At 42.4% G+C, this 24,532-nt stretch overlaps 2 protein-coding genes across 2 annotated transcripts in view; both read left to right on the top strand.

Moving 5' to 3' along the window:
- Positions 1 to 24,532, top strand: part of LOC114643332 (B-cell receptor CD22-like) — a 359,848-nt gene that overhangs the window by 256,707 nt on the left and 78,609 nt on the right. The gene's annotated exons all lie outside the window — the stretch shown is intronic.
- LOC114643328 (B-cell receptor CD22-like) overlaps positions 7,238 to 24,532 on the top strand; it is a 171,267-nt gene continuing 153,972 nt past the window's right edge. The window contains exon 1 of the mRNA XM_051920508.1: positions 7,238 to 7,383. The gene's annotated coding sequence lies outside the window, so the exon portion shown is untranslated. The remainder of the gene's footprint in view (positions 7,384 to 24,532) is intronic.

The following is a 24,532-nucleotide window of genomic DNA, read 5'->3' as shown; positions in this document are numbered from 1 at the left end:
GGATGGACTGGTGGATGTCAAGAAGGGCAGCAAAGAAGCCAAGAAAAACATCAGGGACAGACTGACATTCTGGGATTGGACTGCTGGGTAAAGTCATTTTCTTTGATGAATCCCCTTTCCGATTGTTTGGGGCACCCGGAAAAATAAAAAAGTGAGCGGTGCGACCATCAGTCCTGTGTCATGCCAACAGTAAAGCATCTTGAGACCATTCATGTCAGCCAAGGGAGTGCAGGGCTCACTCACAATGTGGCCTAAGAACACAGCCATGAATAAAGAATGGGACCACAACATCCTCCAAGAGCAACTTCTGCCAACCATCACAACAACTGTTTGGTGACCAACGTGACAGAGCACCTGGCCGTAAGGCAAAAGGGAGAACTGAGTGGCTTTGGGAACAAAACATCGAAATTTGGGGTCCATGGCCAGGAAACTCTCCAGACGTTAATCGCATTGAGAACTCAAGAGGCGGGTGGACAAACAAAAACCCACCAATTCTGACAAACTTCAAGCATTGATTCTGCAAGAATGGGCAGCTGCCATCAGTCAGGATTTGGCCCAGAAGTTGATTGCCAGCCTGCCAGGGTGAATTGCAGAGGTCTTGACAAAGAAAGAAGGGCCAGCACTTCGAATATGGACTCTTTGCATAAATGTCATGTCATTGTCAATAAAAGACTTTGGAACTTCTGAAATGCTTGTCATTCTACTTTAATGTACCAGAGAAACATTTGACAGAAAGATCTAAAAACACTGAAGCAGCAAACTTTGTGAAAACCAACACTGGGGTCATTCTCAAAACTTTGGGCCATGACTGTAATTTCTGCTCTGCTACATTTGCCCTGGTCAACTGCAAGTGCTAGTATTGTGAAGCATCAAGGAGTAACAACAGCTCAGCCATGAAGCGGCAGGCCATGCAGAGTCACAGAGCGGGGCTGCCGAGTACTGAAGTGGCTACAAAAATGGCTTCTTATAAGGCTGAGATAAGGGAAATAATGGATGGGTGGATGGTCTTGAATCAATCTAGTTGCTCTTCTCTGGACTTTCTCACGTGCTGCTATATCTGTATTTGTAATACGGAGACTAAAGCTGCACACAGTCCTCCAGGTGAATCCTCACCAGTGCATTATAAAGCCTAAGAAGAACTTTCTTGGACTTTTAGGTCCCTCTGCTGCTTTAATTATGAATTAGAAGATATTTAGTTGTTGACCTTGCGGGTGTGTGAAAGAAGCCAAACACAGCAGATGCTTTCCACCCCAAAGAGGTGCAATCATCTGCAAACTACAGCACATGTGCAGCGTTGTGTGAAGTTCTGGGAAATCCCTGCGCAAGTTCAAAGGAAACTGAATCAGCATGCAAATGGTGAAGAGTCAGGCCAACTTTGCAGAACACAAAAGAGCACAAATGTCAGGTTTTATATGCTGTTGTATCCAGCCATTCTGCATTGAGTCTAATCGTAACTTAAAATGTCACTCAGCATAAAATCCAATTGTTCCTTCCTGTAAAATGAGATTAATTCCTTAGATGAACCTCCATCCATCCATTTATCGCATCCCCTTATTCCAATTTTAGGGTCATGGAGAGCTAAAGTCTGTCCTAGCAGTACAAGGCTAACGGTGGCTGTGGTGCCAGTGAATCACGTGCATCTATAGTGGGCCAGTTTAGAGTTAACTATCAACATGAGACCCTTTGGGATATCAATGGTGATTGGCACAGACAAAGTAAAGTTAACCAACAAGAAAAAAGAAAACCCAGAGCTGGCAAAGACAGTGACCGGGCCTGGACATGGACAATAACCCTGGGGCTCAGCAATGCACCACTGTGCACCCCGCATACCAGTCTCACAGTCACCATATGTCCTGACACGCAGGGTCAACTGTGGACCTTCTATACATAGAAACACGTGTGCGCCATGTCCAGTCGTACAGTGTGCCACGGGTGGACACCAATCAAGGAGAATTAAAGCAAAACAGGAGGCACCTGTGCACAATCTGGAGGTCCGCATATTTCTAGGAAGGAGAGATTTCAGTTTTTGATTAATTTAGACACCATGTTTGAATGGTTTTGAGTGCAGACTGACGGGCAAAATGGCTAATTTATCCATTTCAAATGAAACCTACAACACAATAAAGTGTGCGGAAAGTAATGGGGTCTAAACACTTTGTTAGCCCACTGTATCTATCTACGTAAATGTTTTTATGAGCCCCCATACCCAAGCACCTTTGGTTGACAGGAAGGAACCGACCCCAGATGTGGTGCCCATCAGTTACATGAAAGTTCATATATGAGTTTAGCCATTAGGTGACATTGGTGACCATTTAGGGTGTTGTCTTCTGAGTGGCATCATTTATTAAATTTACAGAGTGAATGCTCTGGGCCCCCAGGGGTCATAGAAGTATGATAATTATGTCCATGGTATTTAGTCAAAGGGGGCACCATTTGTGTTTCTGAAAGCACACAATCCTGACACTAAAGGGGACCCCCACCTGGGCATCAAACTATGAAGATAAAGAATGGGACAACGTTACTGCAAGTAAAACCAAGGAGCAAGGGTCATCAAACTCTGATGATGCTGAGTTGGTTCAATTATCCGCTGGGCACACCAAAGGGCATGTGCTCCTTAAAGTCTGCAGTATACACACAAAGGGGCACCATTTGTGCTATTGAAAGGGCGCATGCTCAGGACACTGAGGGGGAACCCCCCACCACAGGTCATCACAGTCTACTAATGATGACCGGCCACTGTGGACAACGAGGGGTGACGTCCGTTAACCCCTCCTAGAGTTCCAAAAGGGCTTCAACAGGCACTGGAGTTTAGGATTTAATAGCAAATGCTGACCAGAGAAATGTGCAGTTTTTTATACAAAATCTTGAGAAAGTAACACAACTGTAACACACTGTTTGTAACGCATTACATTTTATAATAAATAACTATATCAAATATTGAGTTCCATTTTATGTAAGTAATAAATAATGTAAAAAAGCACAGTTGTCTCAGTCGGTTGGTTTAGGTGCTCCTCATACAGGACAGTAGGCAGCTTGCTGAGTGACCGCCTGTTTCAACACTTCCTGCAGTGAGTCCATCCTGACTCAGCCTTTTTAATCAGATGGTTTAGCCTGTTGGCACCACCGGCACTGATGCCCTTTCTCCACTGCACTACCACTGCCAGCCACAGACTGGTAGCAGACGTGTAAGAGTGGCCCGAGTTCTCCAATTGACCTCGGTCTCCTTCATGTCTGTGGACGGCCTTAGTGCTGATTCTCCACTCGAGTCTGTTGTTCAGATGCACCCTGAGGTGCTCATGTGTCCTCGCCACCTCCACATCTTCACCCTCTATGAGAGCTGGTGGGCAGGGTGGGCTTGGCCCTCATGGAGTCTACGATTATCTTGTTTTTCTTGCAGGTGGTTCACTTTGCACCAGTTTGGCAAAGTCCTCTACTCGTGTCCTGTATTCATCCTCCCAATATAGTAAAATCATAATAAAATATAAAAAGTCAAGAGTATAATAAAAGTATAATAAAAATAATAATAATAATAATAATAAAAGTATAATAAAATATAAAATTACCACACAAAACCAATTCATAGTTGTGAACCACAATCACACATAAAATAAAAATTAAGAAAGTAATCAAATAATATCTGAATTGCTAGATTTAATTTACACACCCGTTTCTCACTGTTTGGACGGAGTGGTGGCTCTGAGGCTGGGGATCTGCACTGTGTGACAGATAGGGGATGCTATCACTCCCTTGAACCCTCGGACCAGACGCCACACACCAGAAACAAAATTCCAATAACTAAATTTATTGTAATAAATGTGCACAAAGCACCCTCCACTCCACAATAATCCCAAATACACAATACAGTAATCCCTCGCTATATCGCGCTTCGACTTTCGCGGCTTCACTCTATTGCGGATTTTATATGTAAGCATATCTAAATATATAACGCAGATTTTTCGCTGCTTTGCGGGTTTCTGCGGACAATAATAATAATAATTCATGACATTTATATAGAGCTTTTCTCAGTACTCAAAGCGCTATCCACACAGGGAGGAACCAGGAATCGAACCCACAATCTCCTTACTGCAATGGGTCTTTTTACTTCTGGTACATGCTTCCTCAGTTGGTCTGCCCAGTTGATTTCATACAAGGGACGCTATTGGCAGATGACTGAGAAGCTACCTAATCAGAGCACACAGTTAAAGTTCCTGTGTGCTGATTGGCTCAGCGACGGAGTGCTGCATTAACCAGGAAGTCTCATCTCACTCATTCAGCATTAACGTGCTCCTGCTACTGCTTCAGGGGCCGTGTCCAAGCGCCAACAGAAGATGCAAATGATTGCAGAAAAGGTAAAAGTTTTGGATATGTTGAAGGAAGGGAACAGCTACACTGCTGCAGGACACCATTACGGCATCAATGAGTCCACAATTCTTTTTATTTAAAAAGGAGGAAAAGCATATAAGATCTACGGCCGCAGTGTCCTTTAACCAGGGTGCAAAACGAGTTGCAAGTGGACGTGATAAGGCAGTAGTCTGGATGGAATCTGCTTTAGGGACTTGGACTGAAGATTGCCAGCAGAAGAACAATGGCGGTGCTACACAATCGCCTGAAGAGGCTCCTTTAGAAGAGCTGTAACACTCTCCTTTGTTGTGCAGTAAAATTAAACTCCTCGTTATCGGACAAGTCGTTGTGTCATCGTTGGTGAGTAACCATAATTAATTATCTACGTACAGTACTTATTACATGTACATAGTTTAGTGTCACTGTACACACATTTTACTGTATACAATTTTTCTTGCATTGTACGTATTTATTGCTGGTGGCCTGCCTGTCGTAATGGCTGTAACATATGTGATATCGGAGACACTCGATATCTTTAAAATAATATTTAGGTTTTACTGTATATAAACTGTGTTTACATACATAATTTCAACGAATCTTACCTAATATCTAAGAGAATACAAAGGGTTTATGCTGTATAATTGTGCAGGAAATGTTTATAATAGTGTGGGAGAGTTTATAAGGGCTTAAAATATATAAAAAGAACCATATGAACATATGGTTTCTACTTTGCTGATTTTCACCTTTCGCGGGGGGTTCTGGAACGCAACCCCCGCGATGGAGGAGTGATTACTGTAATCCTCCACTCCCAGCAGCTCAGTCACCCTTCCTCCCAACTCGACTCGCTCTGCTGGGGTTACCCATAGTCCTTTTATACTTCTTGACCCGGAAGTGTTTCTGTCCCTCAGTCCATGTGACTTTATAACACTTCCGGGTCGGGTAAAACTCCTTTTCTTCAGCCCGGAAGTACATCATTTCCTCTGTCCCCTCGACTGGGAAGTACTTCCGGGCCATAAAGCAAATAGAAGTCCGTGGGCCTCCCTGAAGCATCCCCTGGTGGCCCCCATGGTATCCAGCAGGGCTGTGCATTAAAACTCCAAGGTCCATGAGGCCCTTCTGGTATTCGGGGCACCTCCATGTTGCAGGGAGGGCTCCATCTTGCGGCCTGGGGGTATTGGCCGGGATAAACTGCTGGCCATATATCACAACTGGTAATCGGAAGGTTGCTGGTTTGAATCCCGTAAAACGCCAAAAGTGACTCTACTCCGTTAGGCCCTTGAGCAAGTAAGGCCCTTAGCCTGCAATGGCTCTGTCCGGGGTATGACGTTAATCTGCATCCAGCCCTGCAAGTAGGACATGCAGGGAAAAACCTGGGGGTTGGAGGCAGAACTGGCACTCCAGCCACCATAAAAAAACGTCCCAGTGTTCGATTCCATCTGAACTGGTGTGGTGCTGAGGTGTCACCCGTCGCACGGCTGCACTCTGGTCCTAATCTGGGATCCTCAGTTGGTTTGTCATGTGGTGGGTGCAGCAATGCGCCGTATCACCGTGGGCTCCTAACCTCACTCTCTTCTCACTGTTTGGTTTAGCCCCAAAATGAACAAAACTTTTATTTTTGTTTTCAAAAATCAAATACATAGAAATACATTATAATAAATGTATATTCTGGGTGGCACGGTGCTGCAGTGGTAGTACTGCTGCCTTGCAGTAAAGAGACTGGGGTTCATGTCTCGGGTGCACCCTGTGTGGAGTTTTCATGTTGCCCCCATGCCTGTGTGGGTTTCCTCTGGGTGGTCTTGTTCTCCCCCCCCAATCCAAAGTCATGCAGGTTAGCTGACTTGATGATACTAAACTGGCCCTAGTGTGTGTTTGCGTTGTGTGTCTGTGTGTCTGTCTGCCCTCCAATGGACTGGCGCCCTGTCCAGGGTTTGCTCCTACCTTGTGCCCTTTACTACCAGGCTAAAAAATGAGCCTGGATGAGGCCAGTTAGAAATGAAATATAAATCTCTGTGGCCCATTTAGCCTAATTCACAACTTTATGGGATGTCAGAATAAAACCACAGCACCTGGAGAAAAGCCCCACAGTGGATGAACATTCAGTCTCCACTTAGACAGCGGACGGCCTGAGAGGAGCTGTGAGTTAGAAGTCCTAACAGCTTCATCAGCGTGCCACACATACTTGTTAAAAAGGCTAATAAATTAAAATTCATTCAAGCTGAATATGTGTAAAATACAGTAAAGCACACCTACAGTAAAGGAGTACAGTTGATGGTTTCATTTTTTTGCCGGCACTGTAATGAAACCTCAAGTTGCATTTCTGCTTCTATTAAAATGGCAGGCGCCCTCACCGCTTTGTAACAGCGCAGCTCTGAAGTGATCTGCACCTGCGCTGACAGCAGGGTCGACTTTGACTGGTGAATTTTATGTTTTTAGTGCAGTTTGTTCAGTTTCTTGTGAATTCAAAAACCCAAAAATAGTAATCTGTTAACAAAAAAAATGCAAAATGAGCAGCTGAAGGGTTTGTGCGTCTACTGCACTCGTCATTTTAATGAGTGACCCTCCTCTGATGCCAACAATAAGGTGACAAGTGCTGGAGTCCTTTGGGCTGCTTTTAAACAAACTGGACATTTAGAGGAGTGGTCTGTCAAACTGGGGTCTGACTAAATGCTCAAGGGGGAAACGTTTTATCTCTTTACCTAAATTAAGAAAAAGAGCAATTGCTACAAAAGAAAAAGACAAATATCATGGAGAGAAATGAACGAGGAATCAACACTTGTCATGACACACAGACCTTTAAAGGACTTTGAGAGATGAATGGCTACTGTACATCTCTATGCTTGGACTGCATGAAATTTGAGGAAATGAAAAGGCTTCCTGTTCATCGAGACATCTGGAATGAGCCTGACACACAGCAGCAGCAGTCGAGCGTACCTTTGTCCAGTTCACTGCTCATGCAGATCTCTGAAGAGACCCTACAGGTGCCATTAACCCAGAGACTGCCAAAGGAGATGAATGGACGCAGCCGTTCACAACTGAAAAAAGGTACGTCCAGATTTAGTTAATGTTACCATTCGTAGGGATTGTTAGTGAAGCTGGGCATGACAGGCTTGAAGAAAGGGGAGGGAATGCATGAAATGTCGTGGCACACGAAATCATAATGTTGTGAAAATAAACCTACTTTTTGAGATGTCATTTATTCAAGGCTTTAGATAGATAGATAGATAGATAGATAGATAGATAGATAGATAGATAGATAGATAGATAGATAGATAGATAGATAGATAGATAGATAGATAGATAGATAGATAATGTGAAAGGCACTATATGACAGACAGATGCTGTAACATGTGATTCCTTTATCCTTCCTTTACCCATTCTGGACAATTTTTAGTCTTTTCTATCTAAACAATCCTTCGTTTCATTTGTGAGATAATCAGATGTTTTTCACCTCTTTACTGTATATGTAATTTTTCTTCGTAAAAAATTTATTTTTATAATATGCTTCATTTTGTGTAGATATTTGTATTTTATGTGCCCTGTAGCCACAGTAATTAAACTATTTCCCATGTAAGCATTTCTATTTAAATGTTTGTTGCTGTTCAATATAATTATAAATAAATCCATCCACCGGTTTTTCATATCCACTTACTGTACTGCAGTGTTTCTTTGAGCTGGAATCTATCCAGGCAGAGCCCAGCATAAGGCAGGAAAAACCCTGGAAAGGATGCCAGTCCACCAAAGTGCATCAACTCATATTCAGTATTACTGGAACAGTTGAGAATAGAAATTAATAAAACAGACAAGTCTAAAGGATGTGGGGGTGGAGAGACAGCACTGGGAGAAATCCCACAGGAGACATGAAGCAGCAGTGCTAACTGCTGTGCCACCAGGCCGTCCCGTATTATAAATGTAGCTAACCATACTTATATATGAAGGTCACTTTGAATCAGTGGACACTCCATCACCTTTCTGCCTTCAGCATGATGGGGTATCAGCAGGCTTGGAGGTGTTTTTGATGGCTTAGACATTCTCTTTAAATTTTAGTTTAAATATCTTTTGAAAAATTGTAATCACAGTACTTGTATTTATTGAATTTAATATATACTGTATGGTTTCCTCCAAGCACTCCGGTTTCCTCCCACAGTCCAAAGACATGCAGGTTAGGTGGATTGACGATTCTAAATCGGCCCGTGTGTGTGCTTGGTGTGTGGGTGTGTTTGTGTGTGTCCTGCGGTGGGTTGGCACCCTGCCCGGGATTCCTTCCTGCCTTCTGCCCTGTGTTGGCTGGGATTGGCTCCAGCAGACCCCGGGAACCTTGTGTTTGGATTCTGCGGGTTGGAAAATGGATGGATGGATATACTGTATGTGGTCATGAAAAATCACATATATGCTGTATTTATGTATATATATATATACAGTATATATATATATGGCATGACAAACAAGAAAATGTATTGAATTTCTGACTATATGAATTTGAAGTCTGAATACCTAAAATCACCATTTAAAAATTTAAAGGTAATTCTAAATATATAAAGTTAAATTCTGAAGAAAAAAAAAAAAAAATATATATATATATATATATATATATATATATATATATATATATAAACTACCAGGTCATGGAGCTCAAATAGAAACTTTTAAGAAGGTCTGGATCAGATATTAGAACAACTTAGTTATCAGTTAAACAAATGAATGACAAACAGACGGAATGGTCGCCTTCTATTTGTGATTACGTTTATAATATACCAATTTTGAATTTCTGAATATATAAATCCAATGTCTGAATATTTAAAGTTATCATCAGATATATAAAGTCAAACTTTTGAATATTTAAAGGAATCATCTGATTATATACAGTAGGTTTTGAATATCTAACATCAGTGTCTGAATATACAGTGACAAATTCAGGATAAATGAAGTTAGCATCTAAATATGTAAAGTCAAATTCTTAATAAATAAAGAAACTCTTTAAACATATATAAGTAAGTCTCTAATGCATAAAGTGAACATCAGTATATACAATATATAAAGTTAGCATTTGATTATATAAAATCATACCTGTATATAGTAAGTGAGTGATACAGTATGTAACTGGATGAACACACACACACACCCACACACACACATATTATATATATATATTATATATATATATATATATATATATATATATATATATACATACATGTACAGTGTGTATATATATATATATATATATATATATATATATAATATATATATATATTTATATGATTCTAAATTCTATGTGAATTTCCCCTTGGGATTAATAAAGTATCTATCTATCTATCTATCTATCTATCTATCTATCTATCTATCTATCTATCTATCTATCTATCTATCTATCTATCTATCATTTTAAATATGCAAAACATATGGATGCTAAAGTGTTGAACATTAAGGATGTATGCATTAACTTTGTAGACTTGGTCTATTTATTTAATTTTTATGAGGGCACAATGTTGGGCATGCCTTATGACTGGCTTTGTATGGAAGCCTTGAACCACAGGATGAGAAAGGGGAGATGCAAGGGAGTTGGGGGGCTGACTTCATGCCCACTTCTTCAGGTAGCTGCACTCCCTCTGGTAGTCTGTGGCACCTGAACAATCTGCAGACGTGACAATATTCTCTCACATACTTGGTAACGGGCCCTTAGTATTTTAGAACACTAGAACAATCGTCATTCTTTTTAGGGACCCTCAGGTTTTACAAGGGATTTACTGAGTTTATTAGGGGGTACCAGAGCCCCCAGGAGCCCTTGTATTTCACAGCTTGACTACAGTTCTATACTATTAGACTGTTATAGTGTATATAGCATTCTGTATGTACTTTTAAAATAAAATATTGTAGTTTGAGAGGAATAACACATAAGGAACTTGGGGTGCCAGTTTGGTAACCCCATTTAAAGGTTTCCTTGCAAAGGCGAAACAATGGAAAGATCGAAGGTCTGCTAAACGTGCTTCTGTTAGAAAATATCTTTAATTAGAAGGTCTGTCCTCATCAGAAGCAGCGTCCACAGTACCTGCAGATTTCTGGTCGATGCTCTTCTTAAACAGGAGCCGAACCAGAAGGGGTGCAGTGGAGGTGATGTCATGGTTTGCCTGCGTTTTCCTCCTCCTCCGGTATAACATTCGCTCTGTCGAGTCACTACTTTGTCTGAGTTTGTGGATACCAAAAGACAAAATGATTTTTATTGTTTGTTCGTGTTCATTTTAAGATCCCGATTTTCTTTTTACACTCTCCTTCCGTTACTCTTGGCTGTGATTTTGATTCACATTTAGACTTTGTCGCTCAGGTCCTTTGATTGCTTGGTGTTGACTTTTGTTTCGTTAATTTGACCTCCCATCTCTGTGGGGTTTTTATTTTCATTGCTGCAGTGCACAACAGTGACCCTCTTTTTTATTAGGATTATGGACTTGAACAATTCTGACAACTGCAGCACCAGCTGGTTAGCTAAAGCACTCCGGTGGGAGCTGACCTGGCAACAGGGTGGCCTCAACAAGACTTCTTTGCCCTTTTTGATCGCACAGAACCCGTTTCTACTTTCAGATTAAGTGAACCGGTTAGTTGTAACAATATGCCGTAATTTGTTAAAAAACAGTTCAATACTTAAGCTCATTTAAATAAAAGCACATACTGATAACAGACCTTAACTGATAGATCTATTTTTGAAGTGAATGTACTGCTCAAAAAATTTAAGGAACACTTGGGCTGTTGGTCTGCTCAGTTAAGTGGCAGAGGGGCTTGTTCTTCAGTTTCAGCTGCTTTGGTGTACTCTGGGGGGCAACAATAAGATGACCCCCCAAACAGGAATGAATGGTCTAACAGGTGGAGGGAGGCCACTGACATTTTTCCCTCCTCCATCTGTTTTGTCACTCGTTTTGCATTTGGCTACAGTCGGTGTCACTACTGGTGTCATGAGGCCATACCTGGACCCTACAGAGCTGGCACAGGTAGTCCAACTTCTCCAGGATGGCACATCAATACCACGTGTCATTGCCAGAAGGTTTGCTGTGTCTCTCAGCACAGTCTCAAAGTCATGGAGGAGATTCCAGGAGACAGACAGGAAGTTCCTCTAGGAGAGCTGGACAGGGCCCCTCGTAGAAGGTCCTGAACCCATCAGCAGGACCCACCGGTATCTGCTCCTTTAGATAAGGAGGATCAGGATGAGCACTGGCAGAGCCTACAATATGACCTCCAGCGGGTAGGCAGGCCACTGGTGTGAATCTCTCTGAGCAAACAATCAGAAACAGACCTCGTGAGGGTGGCCTCAGGGCCCGATGTCTTCTAGTGGGTACCGTGGAACTCGATTGGCATTTGCCATAGAATACCAGAATTGGCAGGTCCACCGCTGGTGCCTTGTGCTTTTCACAGATGAGAGCAGGTTCACCCTGAGCACATGTGACAGACATGAATGGGTATGGAGAAGCTTTGGAGAACGTTATGCTGCCTGTAACATTATTCAGCATGAGTGGTCTGGTGTGCATCAGTGATGGTCTGGGGAGGCATATCCATGGAGGGACACACAGACCTCTACAGACTAGACAACGGTGGGCACCTTGACTGCCATTAGGTATCGGGATGAAATCCTTGGACCCATTGCCAGACCCTATGCTGGTTCCTCCTGGTGCATGACAATGTCCGGCCTCATGTGGCGAGAGGATGAAGGCATTGATACCATTGACTGCCCCCCACCCCACGCTCACTCGCCTGACCTCAATCTAATACAACACCTCTGGGTGGGACATTATGTTTGGGTCCATCACACACCTCAGCCTGTCCAGGTGCTCAGTGATGCCCTGGTCCAGATCTGGGAGGAGATCCCCCAGGTCACCATCCGTCGTCTCATTAGGACATTGTCAGGCATGGAGTTGCTGCAATGAAAATTTCAGCAAAATGGACGAGCCTGCCTGCCGCATCGTTTGTTCACTTTGATTTTCGGGGTGTCTTTGAATTCATCCCTCTGTAGGTTCATCATTTCCATCAAATGATGTGGCTGCCATTCTTTCATTCCTAAAACATTACCATGTCAGTCCATATCAGTAGAGACAGCCAGCAGGATTTTTTCCCCATCAAGATCTGAGCGTTCCTTTCCTTTTTTTGAGCAGTTTATTTTGTTTTTCCAATCTTTCTGTCCCTAAAAAAAGAGACGGCATGTGCTGTGAAGATCACCAGTTACATAATTCATGTGAAGATCAATAGGCCAGCCAATCTAAACTGGGTAATATGCTGTAATAAAAATCAGAAAAACGGAGAGTTTGTGCCAACAAGACGTTTCAGTTAAGAGCACAGCGGCTTGTTTTTTCAAGCAGGTTCGGGTAAAAGTTTCCCTCAGGACCTTAAGGATAATAAATACTCGGCTACGACCGAGTGTGCCCACCATATCTCTTGTTACAATAGGCTCCCACGGCTGTTTTGATTCTCCGTGCATCCTGCTCAGCATCGCATACAACCTGTCTTGAATTTTGAATAAGGGAACTACGGCCCACACACCACTGAAAATAAACCCTGCGGTCCCAGGTGGCTTTAACATAACCATCTGCACTTTGTCTTTATTGCGACTTTTGTTTTTCAAGAAGAAGTCGCACTGCCTCAAGTTATTTTTGGGTGGCTTGTTGCCCAAAGTGTTTAGTCACAGCGTACGTAAATGGTATTCTGCTAGACAAGTTCACGCTTGTGTTATGTGAATAAATGTCGATTTATCTTAACCTTGCATTCATTTATGTTATTTTGCTTCATCTTTGTGCACCTAACCTTGCTTTATTTTAAATAATTTTACCTCACTGTGCCTTAACCACATCAACTTATCTCAGGTCGGGACTGTCCGAGTATTCAGACTACTTCAAAGAACTTGGCGTTTGTAATCAGAATAATAAGTTTAATGTCACTGTGCTCTGTACAAAAAATTATTTTATAAATCCACTCAAATGTACAGGCCAGGCTAAAGTTAGCACACAGGGGCTCTCAGCATTTAGAACTGCTAGGCTAGCATTTGAAGAGAGAAGGTACAACTAGGAACATGGGCATTGGACTATATCTGTATGTTTTAGATGAAACTGAACCCTCTCCTTGTTTGGAACCGAAGTAAGGGCCTGCATGTGGAGAAACAGTATAATAGACAAAAGCCTTGAAGCCGACGGACAGATGGGTGATAACGTCATCTGTCCGGAAAATCCTTCCATCGAAGTGATGAAAAATGGCAGACTGTAAACATCAAGATCCCACCTGTGTGGACAGCACTTTGAGTACTGAGAAAAGAATTATTATTAATGTCTTGCTATGGCTTCCTTTCTTCTGTAATGCCGCGTAAATCATTATTAAAGAAGGCTAAGTTATTTTCTCTTATGTGATTTTATACTGCTGCATCACTATGGGAGGGATATCACCTTTTAATATTATATCTATTTAGGTTCAGGTTACTTAAATCACCGCAATTAAAAGAACTTATTCCAACTAGGGAGCTAGCGCCCCCTACAGGAAATAGTGTTGAGCTTATTTTATTAGATAGATAGATAGATAGATAGATAGATAGATAGATAGATAGATAGATAGATAGATAGATAGATAGATAGATAGATAGATACTTTATTAATCCCAAGGGGAAATTCACATACTCTAGCAGCAGCATACTGATAAAGAAAATATTAAATTAAAGAGTGATAACAATGCAGGTATACAGACAGACAATAACTGAATAATGTTAACGTTTACCCCCCCTGGGTGGAATTGAAGAGTCACATAGTGTGGTGGAGGAACGATCTCCTCTGTCTGTCAGTGGAGCAGGACGGTGACAGCAGTCTGTCACTGAAGCTGCTCTTCTGTCTGGAGATGACACTGTTTAGTGGATGCAGTGGATTCTCCATAATTGACAGGAGTCTGCTCAGCGCCCTTCGCTCTGCCACAGATGTCAGACTGTCCAGCTCCATGCCAACAACAGAGCCTGCCTTCCTCACCAGTTTGTCCAGGCGTGAGACATCTTTCCTCTTAATGCTGCATCCCCAGCACACCACTGCGTAGAAGAGGGCGCTCGCTACAACTGTCTGATAGAACATCTGCAGCATCTTACTGCAGATGTTGAAGGACACCAGTCTTCTAAGGAAGTATAGTCGGCTCTGTCCTTTCTTACACAGAGCATCAGTATTAACCAGTAACAGCGGACTACTCGATAACGTGCAGTGAATACACTTGACTTATAGTTTTCATCCTCTTTCTCTGTACGCTTGTCATTCGTTTGCTCAGAGGTTGATGCGCTTGCTGTTTCCCAAGCAGCTCTTCTCTTCTCCACCCTAGTGGTCCGCTTCTTCTCTTCTTTCATCGGCATCTTTTTGCAGTAAAACTGATTAAGTCCGTTTTTTGTGTTGCAATTACTTTTTACGTTTTTCTTAATTTTTCACTTTAGCTGGCACTTAAGTGTTCAATCTGCCTCAAGAATGATTTAAGATATGAAGAGGTAGGGGAAGTGATGGCGAAGGTGGTAGGGAATGAGCGTATTATAGAAGGAGACTGAGCTCTTGGTTTTGATTCATGTTCATTTCCTGACTTGCCTCTCATGTTAGTCAATAAGCAGTCCTTGACTTCCCGGCTCCCGATCCTCTCGCTGACTCAGATTTGTGAGTCACGTTTTGGGCTCGACTTAAAAGACTGAAATTCTTAATACCGAACATCAACCTCAGCTGGCTTTTCTAACTTCATCTCCTGAACCTTTGAAATTGAAAGCCGTCGATGACCGTTTCTTCCTGTGCAGTCATTGCAGAGTGGGGTGCAGCAGATCAGATGTACCCTCAGTAATCTCAGTGACTTTGGCCTGCTAAAGTAGAGTGAATTCACATTGGGGGATGTCTGTGCACACAGCCCCAGATAGTTAAGGTGCTCTCAGGGGGTCACTTTAGGGCCCCCGCCTTTAGGTACCTAATGACTTTCATTGCTCAAAAGGTTTAAGGGCCTCAAACTCTATGCTCTACTTTAGCGTTTCTTTCATGTTACCTTAATGCCATTGTTGACTCTGTATGATTGGCGTCAGTGCTGGCCAATCAGGGATCACCAAACGACGCAGGGTAACGGGGGGTCTGAAAATCCTTTCAGTTTTGTACAAGTTCTCGTGCTGACCTCCACTATCACTTTCTTTGTTCCACAGCTTGATTTGATTTTGACAGGAAACAGGAAATGAAAGCAGAAAAAGCCAAGCAGTGAGTCTGTGCTGGCAGTGTGCTCCGGGACAATCTTCAGTTTTGTGTCAAGAATGGAGAGCGACGCTCTTATTTTTGAGCGAGTGGAAGCACTGCACTCAAACTAAACACATTGAACTGTACGTCTACCCTCACTCTCGGCCTTAGGCGTTGTGCTGTGCGGCTCGCGTCACGTTTACTCTGCCAGTTCACAGTTCACTGGATTGGCTGCTGTGTGCACCTGTGTGTCCTTTCTATGTTTCTGAGGGTTTTCTCTGAGGGTTGTGGTTCTTCTATTATTTAAAAAACTTGTTGTCAGATTGAACTAACTTGGTGTGTGAGAGAGAGCATCACCGTAATACAAAAGCTGCTCCATCCATGACCCTGATTCTTGCCTTGCATCAAATACTGAGCCTCAGCTCCTAAGACCCCATGACAGCAAAAGCAAGTTCACAAAACGAATGGAAGAGTTTAAGGATCAGGTTTCATTTTTCTCAAAATAAAGAATAATGGGCACTTCTGACATCTGTAAAATATTATAGAAAATGGAAAACATGGCAACGTAGGAGTTAACACAACTACTGAGCTGCCGTCCCCATCTCAGCCATAACACTTCACTTTTTGTTAAGGTCTTCTAACGGCTTGTCTTGCAGTTCAGTGCCCTGCAGGAGTGGCAGCAGCGATGAATGCTTAACATGTGAGGGCAGAGGGCTGGCACTTCATGCTGGTGCATTTCCACCAAGACAGGGAGTGCCCTGTTTTTATTAACTTACACTCTTTGTATCGTTTGATAGACTCACAGAAACTGGTTCACTTCTCCTAGATCTACCTTAGTCCCACCAAAGGCTCATCTTACTTAAGTGTAAAAATCCAAATCCACCTCTCTTAGCTCAGTGAGGTCTGACATGATCTCAAATCAGAAATAATGGCACTCTCCCCGGGGCACATTGGAAGAATTTTTTAGAATTTGGCAAGAATTCTTCTAAAGGTATGCTAAGGTCTTTACTTAATCACTGCTGCTGTTATGGAACATGAAGAATCACGTTAGGCCATTAGCTTATGTATTTCTTTTTTTTTTTTTGCCAAATAACTCTTTGATGTGGGAAGGGAAAAGGAGGCTGCGTGTTTGTGTGTTTGACTTTGATGGCGTTTTTCTTGCGTTTCTTTTTTTGTAGCACAATAATTGCACTGCTGGAGTGTATCACTACATTACTGTATGTGTTTCATTCTTTATAATAGGACGGAGTGGTGGCTCTGAGGCTGGGGATCTGCACTGGCACTGCGGAAGGTTGCCGGTTTGAATCCCGTAAATGCCAAAAGGGACTCTGCTCTGTTGGGCCCTTCAGCAAGGCCCTTAACCTGCAATTGCTGAGCGCTTTGAAGTAGTGAGAAAAGCGCTATATAAATGCAAATAAATAAATAAATAAATAATAATAAAATTACATTAAAAAATGTTTACTTCTGAACTACTACTTTAACAATCTGCTTACACAGTCATCGAGTATGTACATTATTTTGTTATTGTGAAAAGACACATTGGCATATGTGTCACTAAAAAGGCCATTATTTTAGGCATATAGATAGATAGATAGATAGATAGATAGATAGATAGATAGATAGATAGATAGATAGATAGATAGATAGATAGATAGATAGATAACTTTGGACCTTTGTTCATAATGGCCATCAGTTTTGTCTTCATTCTCTCCTCCACTTCTGCTTCGATCGGGTCCAGAGCCCCCCACCTAACTGAACCTGTCTTTTTAAAGAGTTTCTTGATTTGGTGGGCCTCTCCTTTCGTGATGTTATCAGCCCAGCACAGCACACTGGCTATCACCGACTCACAGAACAGAACATGTCAAAGATGTTCCTAAAAAGAAGGAGTCTGCTCTGCCTTTTCTTCTCTTGTTCCTCTGTGTTACAAGGGACTGTTGATGTGGACCCCCAAGTTCTTCTAGCACCTCCACATTCTCTCTGAATATTATTCAGGTGGCCGAAGTCAGTACCCAGTTTTTTGGTCTTACTGATGCTGAGCAGTACTCCGCACGCCCAACCACCCTAACCCCGGCATGCCACATTTTTTTGTTGAATGTACTTTTGATTTCATTAATCTTTAGCTTTGCAGTGGCTGTATCGATGTGAGTATTTTTTGGTACCCCAACCAAATGTCCCGTCAGTGTGAAGTCAGCACATTCTTCCTGTATGGATGTGGGCGCCTCCTATGGGTGCTCCAGTTCACCTCACTAAGATGTGTTTGCTTGGTAGTGATGAGGTGAACGGAGCAGTTTCATTTCACAAATGGTTTTGCTAAATTGAAGCTAAAAATGTTTTTTCGTGTAGTTTGCATTGACCACAGCACACCAGTAAAACCAATGGCATTCTGAGGCTCTCATTCACTGCTGCCGAGGAACCAGTGTGTTTTTTTTTAAAAGTGCTGCATATTTTTTTGTACAAAGCCACACCAAAGCACACCTTCTTTGCACGTTATACATTACACAGAAAGCCCACCCTTTGTCACCTTTTAGCTAGTGCTCTAGCCTGCTTCCCCGCAGATGAGGATGTGTGCACTCCAAGCACCGTGGAGGTCTGTGCCCAGCGTTGTTTATTTGTTTGACAGATCTTTAGGATTGTGATCACCAAGATTGTCATCATTATTGGCAAAGCAGGCATTGGACCACTGGAATAACCACAACACACGTCTGCTCACTCACTAAATGTCGACATGTGACAGAAAAAAACATTTCAATGACAGGGAGACTCATGTGGATTTAGTGCAGGGAAAAGACAGCAACCAAAGATGAACCTGGGAAGGTTGTTATATAAATAAAATATATTATTAGTACTTTCATTATTATTATTAAGATAGGAACCAACACTTTTATTCCAGAGTCAATGGTTTGAATGTTTCTGCTTACAAACAACACGGGTTTCATGAAATTCAGTTAATTTTGAATTGCTGGCTAATGGCTACTCTTAGCTTGAGTGGGAAACCCAAATCTACCCACCCTGGTATGTGAGTGTGCCCCATGACAGACTGGCATCCTCTGTGGAGTTGGTCCCTGCCTGATTTGAATGGGATACATCATGGTCCCAGCACACATTTTATGAAAGCTTTATGGTTATATTCACTGTATTGCTCTTCCACTTCAACTGATAATGTTCATTTTTCTGTTCTCCGTTTAGTCATGTGACCCTGTCCTGGATAAGCAGGCTAGGAAATGGATGGATGGACACTCTACTTTTACAACGTTTTTTAAATGCTGTCTTTGTGTACTTGTTTCTGTATAATGCATTTACTTCTAAATCAATGTTTTGGGTTGTAAGGTGGCATTGTGGGCAAAAATAGTACCTTGTACTGTAGATCCCCCCATCTTGGGTGTAAATGTCACTCCCAGTTGTTTGGTGATGTGGAGTTTGCATATTCTACCCCGTGTCTGTTTGTTTCACAGAGACATGCAGGCATCTCCCAAATGGCCCTTTGTTTGAGTGTGACTGGGCCGGAGTCCCATCTGAGGATGTCTCCAGTATTATCAGGGTGGGCTGTGGCCTCTTCTGATCTAAACTGGATCTGGCAGGTTCTGAAAATGAATTCAGAATAAATGAATAAGGTGGTCTTTCTAAACACATTTCTTTTTTTGTTTTAGTCATAGAATTTTTTGGTATTTTATATGTTGTAAATCGACAACCCTGGTGAGAGAATTCTGTGTGAACAGTGAACTTTCATTTCAGGTCTTTAGGACTGTAACCAATAAGAGCAACAACGACAGAACAAGAAGAAACGATGAGAAAAGAAAACTGCTTTTCGTAATAACATTATGGATGATTTTGGGTAAGGTGCTCTCATGTAATTTATGCCTTGAATGGTTTGTATCATTTTTATTTGGTTTCTGTTAGTTTTCTGTGGTTTTAATAGCCTCGTCGGTATAATAAGACAGTGTGCCTGCTAGCACTGGGATTCATGATGTGGTGTTGGACGTTAAATAATTTAGCAATTAAAAAAAGATGAAGAAGAGCATCGGTGACAACTGTTATGATCAGAGTTTCTTATTCATTTTTAGCGATTCTGGGCTTGGGGGGGGGGGCCCTTATTGAGAGGGGTCATGACATCTGATGTCATTAATGCAGTAGGTTTAAAGATCAGATCTGGCGGCCATGTTCTCACCCGAGTTTACGGATCATCACCGTGTCAGTGTGTGATTCTTTTGGTGATTAATTAACTTTCCAAACTCCACTCTTTAACTCAAATTTTGGGTAGCGATTTAACCTTAATAGCCGTTTGGTTCTGATTCGGCTGGCCTCTCATTACTTTATCATTTACCTCATTATCTTTTGATCTGTTCTGAGTTCAGCTCAATAATGTCTTCTGTTGTTGACATTCCTACTGTGTAGTAAATGCCACCTTTTTTTTATCGGTCTGTGTTCCTTTAGATTACTTAAAGCTCTTGCATAATGTGGCGAGAATTTACTGTATAATAAAACACTACCTGTCTGGGTGTGTGTGTGTGTCTGGTCCATCCCGAGCAATGTGATTGGTCATTTTGGGCTGTGGTCTGATTGGTCAGTTTAGCTTTGGTGGCTTAGTGGTACGGAGGATTCCTGATTGTAGCAATTTTTGTTTTTTTTTTTACAACAAAGGAGCATTTCAATGACAGCAAGTGCTGTTGGGTTACTAAATACGAATGAAGCACAAAAGAGGCACAACCCCAACTCACCCTTAAAGATGGAACGCATTCGCAAGGATACGCTATGATATTTTCACAGTGGGTAATGGGGCCTGTCTACCATTGGTGGCAGTCAAAAAGTGGACAGGAGGTGGCAGGGCACCTTGGAATAACGGAGACTTATCAGCCTTCTTCAGATTTGAAACTCTGGTAAAGTCTCATCTGATGGTCGTTTCCCTGTGCTAAATATAATCACATGGCCATGGCTCAGAGTGAGTTCCAGTTCAAATTCAAGTTTCATGTCACGTGTCCACCTGTATACTGAAACAACAGACCAGTGACACTTGTATAAAATTTAGACAAATGTCAACGACATGCAGTGAATACAACCACCGTACATTAAATACAGGATCGGACCGATAGAGAAGATACCGCCATCAGGCCACTGATGCAGTGCTAACTGTGGAAACGAACAGCAACAAATGGCAACACTACATGCTAAAAACACACAAGTTTATAGGAACCTTCTCACAAAAAACATTGGAATGCAAGCCAATAGTCAACTGAGCATTACGTAGAATACGAAAGGCAATGTTTGTGCTGATATTTACCACCCGTGAATTATTTAAGAAAGGTTTCACATATGTTAGTAGTGTAGCTGCTGGAGTGTAAGCAGGATCAAGCACAAGTCAAACGAGTGCCAAAAGAAATCTCTCAGTCCAAAAGTTCATTATAAAAGATTTACTGAAAAATTCAAAGCAAACAGTCCACACAAAGAATAAAGAAAAAAACGGTTGTATGCTTGGCGCTGCACGTTCAGCTCGAGCACGTTACATTTCATACTATTAGGCGCATTAAGGCACAGTTTAAAACCGTGTGCCCTCCATGTCTTACACACAGCAAGGCAGGTCACTAACTGAGACGACCTCTATAGTCAGAGAGGCTAGAAATAGTTAAAAATATAGCATTCAATTCAACTGGTGCGGGTTGTAAGAACCTCCCATAGACTGTGCACTAATATTTAGTCAATCATGTAATAGAAACTTAAATAGCTAGCAAATGGCTCCTACAAGTAGTTTCTACTTGTTTCGTTCAGAATTAAAATGCATATTTTTCAATGTAATAAACCTTGGCGCTGCCAACTTGTACACTTTGTTCAGTTCTGCATTTCACTAATTTTGAATCGGTTACAACATTTTTCATTGGTTAATGGCATGGCGCAATGGTACATGGTCCTCACAGGCCAGCACGTTATTATTGATCACATTTGGTTATATCCTGGCATCATCCAACGTCGTGAGCAAATGTCATTGTTTATGTGTGGCATTAACCTAATAGCTAATTCCTTCTTGGATTCTGAATTTCTCTTCAGTTGTTCTTTTGATTCTGCATTGTCTCCGATTTTTCTGGTTACAGACCATTATGCTCATTTTAAACCTCTGATCTTTTGGCTCCATTCCTCGTTTTTCTAATTCCTGCCAGGGCTGTTTTAACAGTAGCAATACAGTGTTAGGCACAGTGGCGCCGTGGGTAGCGCTGCTGCCTCGCAGTTGGTGAGACCTGGGGACCTGGGTTCGCTTCCCGGGTCTCCCTGTGTGGAGTTTGCATGTTCTCCCCGTGTCTGCGTGAGTTTCCTCCTGGGCGCTCCCGGTTTCCTCTCCCACAGTTCCAAAGACATGCAGGTTAGGTGGATTGGTGATTCTAAATTGGCCCCTAGTGTGTGCTTGGTGTGTGGGTGTGTGTCCTGTGGTGGGTTGGCACCCTGCCCGGGATTGGTTCCTGCCTTGTGCCATATGTTGGCTGGGATTGGCTCCAGCAGACTCCTGTGACCCTGTGTTTCAGACTCAGCGGGATGGAAATGGATGGATGGAATATAGTGTTATGCCAGTTGCAAAATTGTTATGATGTGGCTGCTCTCAAATTGGCAAAATGGTGTGAGGGCTCTAAAAGACCCATAAACCTGGCCAGGGCCTACTCTAGCCTCCCTAGATAGGCCTCAACCTGCAACAGCCTAACCCTAAACTAAACATGCAGGCTTTGGCATATGCAGGTCCAAAAAACTTTAATTTCAGAAGTTCAAAATTCACCTTTAAAAGTCCCAAAAATACACAAAAATATTGTAATGGCACTAACAAATTACATCAGCTCAGGATGAATTACCCGTAGAATGAGCTGGCATTCCATCACGCAAATGAGAAGCTTCAAAGACAGAGGGCAGTGACACCTATAAAAATCCTGGAAAAATAACAGCATTTCCAATTAATGTGCCAAAAGGCAAGCAGTCCTTTAAAGGGTAGCGAGTCACCTCAGACAGCCATTAAAGAGCCAAGGAGCCCATTCTGGTGCACAACACCGTGTGCCAGAACACAACTTAGATGCTCCACAAGGAGAGAAAACATACCAAACCTCTGGCTTGTGGAACAAATTTATTTTAGGGCAGATTTCAACTAGAGGACAATAATCAGCTGGAAATTGTGACAAAACTTGCTGTTACATTATAGTTCGACCCTCAATGCTGGAAGGAAAATTAGCTTCATTGATTTGATCTCAAGTCCCTGCACGTGCATGAGTAGTGAAGAGCAAACAGCCTCTATGGTATCGACTTCTGGAGAGAGACCAAAGTGAATATGCAAAGCAAAATACTCCATGGACAACGCTTTGGATATTATCGCTGAACCAGACACTGACTTCTCGGACTCCAGTTTTGATGCAAGTGATCAGGACATGGAGATCGAAAATGAAAGTGAGTCACCAGTATCAGCTCATCGGACCCCCAGGTGATCGTGGTGTTAACACATTTGTGTAGCCTGATGCACCTACCACAATGTTCACCTAGGAGGTACAAACCAGATTGAATAGCAGTGCGACTTCCACTGCTGCCCACCTGCCACGATGAAGACAGCCAGGCAGCTAACCGCCCACACATTCCTGCTGGACATCGAGACCGACCACACACCGAGATGGCAAACAGGTGCCGACAGCAGCCACAGCGTGCAGCAACAGATGCTTTATGTTGATTAATGTGTGAAACCTATTGCTTTGTGTGCATTTTGGAAAAAATATTCAGCCCCTCAACAAGAGGTAAACAAAAGAAGACCATAAAAGAAGCACCAAGGCCAAAACTGCAAAGGCAAACAGAGGTTTTCCTAACGAAGCACCTGTAGGGCTCTGGCACTGACGCAGATTGCTGCCCCGATGTGCGTTTCTTCATTACAAGACCTCCGACTTGTCACAACTGTCAGAGCAACACCGCATGGACATTCATCACCATCTACCAAAACGTGTCGTGTGCAACAAGCGTGGACAACGTAAAGAAACGCGTTATTCTGACAGCACGTGTGCCTCTTAAGGCTCAGCTCTGTGAGGTGCCGTCCATCAATGACTCTCATTCAGTTTCAGTGTTTTTAAATCATTTTTCCTGGTCAAAATAAATTCATTAACGGTTTCTTTACATATCGGCAGTGTTACTGAACAAATCCTAATCGTATGTTTGAATTCTTCTTTGTACTTGCAATACTTCTATTGTATTAATGTATTGTATTAATGTAATTGTAAGTATGTTTTTTATTCTCCAGCCCTCTGGAGTTTTTTTCTTTTTGCTTGTTTGTTTTTTCTGTCCTCCTGGCCATCGGACCTTACTTTATTCTGTGTTACTATTATTGCCTGATCTTATTTTTTATATTTTTATTTTTTTTTTTAGTTTTCTTTCTTCATCTTATAGAAGCACTTTGAGCTCCAGCATTTGTATGAAAACGTGTGACAGAAATAAATGTTGTTGTTGTTGTTGTTATAGAGGATTACTCGGTGGTCTGTTCTGTGGTGGAGTGGTGGCTCTGAGCTAAAGATCTGCACTGGCAATCAGAAGGTTGCCAGTTCAAATCCCGTAAATTCCAAAAGTGACTCTACTTCATCGGGCCCTTGAGCATGGCCCTTAACCTGCAATTGCTCTGTCCTGGGTGTGACGCTAATCTACATCTGGCACCATCCAACCTGCAGGGAAAAACCAGGGGGTTGGAGGCAGAATTGGCCCTCCAGCCACCATAAAAAAAAAACTCATACTGGTTCCATTCCATCTGAACTGGTGAGGTGCTGAGGTGTCCCCCGTTGCATGGCTGCACTCAGGTCCTGATCTGGGATCCTGAGGTGGTTTGTCATGTGCTGTGTCAGTGCCTGCTGCTAACCTCTCTGTTCTGTGTATCGTATTGACCCCCCTTCTTTTTGACACCCACTGCATGCCCAAACTACCTGGTAAGGGGTCTCTCTTTGAATTGCCTTGCATGAGGTTTCTTCCATTTTTTTCCCTACATGGTTTTTTTGGGGGGGAGATTTTTCCTTGTCTTC

The sequence above is a fragment of the Erpetoichthys calabaricus genome, chromosome 17 (genome assembly GCF_900747795.2).
Source record: "Erpetoichthys calabaricus chromosome 17, fErpCal1.3, whole genome shotgun sequence".
Classification (NCBI taxonomy): domain Eukaryota; kingdom Metazoa; phylum Chordata; class Cladistia; order Polypteriformes; family Polypteridae; genus Erpetoichthys; species Erpetoichthys calabaricus.
The sequence above is the reverse complement of the archived record's forward strand: the minus strand, read 5'-3'. Positions and strand labels throughout refer to the sequence as shown.